The sequence below is a fragment of the Mastomys coucha genome, unplaced genomic scaffold, assembly GCF_008632895.1.
Source record: "Mastomys coucha isolate ucsf_1 unplaced genomic scaffold, UCSF_Mcou_1 pScaffold22, whole genome shotgun sequence".
Classification (NCBI taxonomy): Eukaryota; Metazoa; Chordata; class Mammalia; order Rodentia; family Muridae; genus Mastomys; species Mastomys coucha.
This window is the reverse complement of record NW_022196905.1, coordinates 64,977,975-64,978,817: the sequence shown is the minus strand read 5'-3', so window position 1 is coordinate 64,978,817 and position 843 is coordinate 64,977,975.

Sequence of the window (843 nt, the reverse complement as noted above, 5' to 3'; positions counted from 1 at the left end):
AGGTCTCCCACATTCCCGGTTCGTGGAAACCCACGCTAGTAGGAAGCTGCGGGACGGCATCCTACAAGCTTTGTCTGATTCCAAAACAGTAACAAGCCAAATTAAGTCTGGTTTTTCCCAGCATCTTACTTTGTTCTTAGACAGGGCCTTACACTGCTGCCTAGGCTGTCCTAGAACTCAGCTACATAGACCAGACTGGAATTGAACTCGTGACAGTCCTCTGGCTTCAGCTTTCTAAATATTGGGATTGCTGATATCAGCCAGCATGCATGATGTTAGCATTACTTCAGGTTATTCCTATTGCTCATGTCAATACCTTGTTCCTCCTTATTGCTGAAAAACGTCCTGTTGTATAACTCTCACAGTTTATCTGTTGATAGCTTTTTGGTTGATTTGCCCGTTACAGTAAAGAGAACGCTCTGAGCATTTGTGTGCGTATGGTGTAATGGACAAATGGTGTCTTTGGAGTGACACAGCCAGGTGCTGTGATAGGCTTATACTTACCTTTTTAAGATGAGATCACTGATTTTTACAGAGGGATTTTTTTACTCATTTTCCATTCCCACCTGTTTGATAACATTCTGATCCACCTTGTGACTGGTCTTCCTGGTTTCAGCTATTTTGGTGTGCATACTATGGGATCTCATTGTGCTTCTAACAGTCACTAAATGACCAACCACATTCATCATCTCTTAACATGCTTCTGCTCTCTGTGCATCTCACTGGACTCTGTCCAGACCTAGTGCCTGTTTTTAAGGTAGATTCTTAGTTTTGTTTTTTAGTATTGTGCTTTGACAGTTCCTTTCTAAATGCAAGGCCTTTAGATACTTTCCTCCACACTGC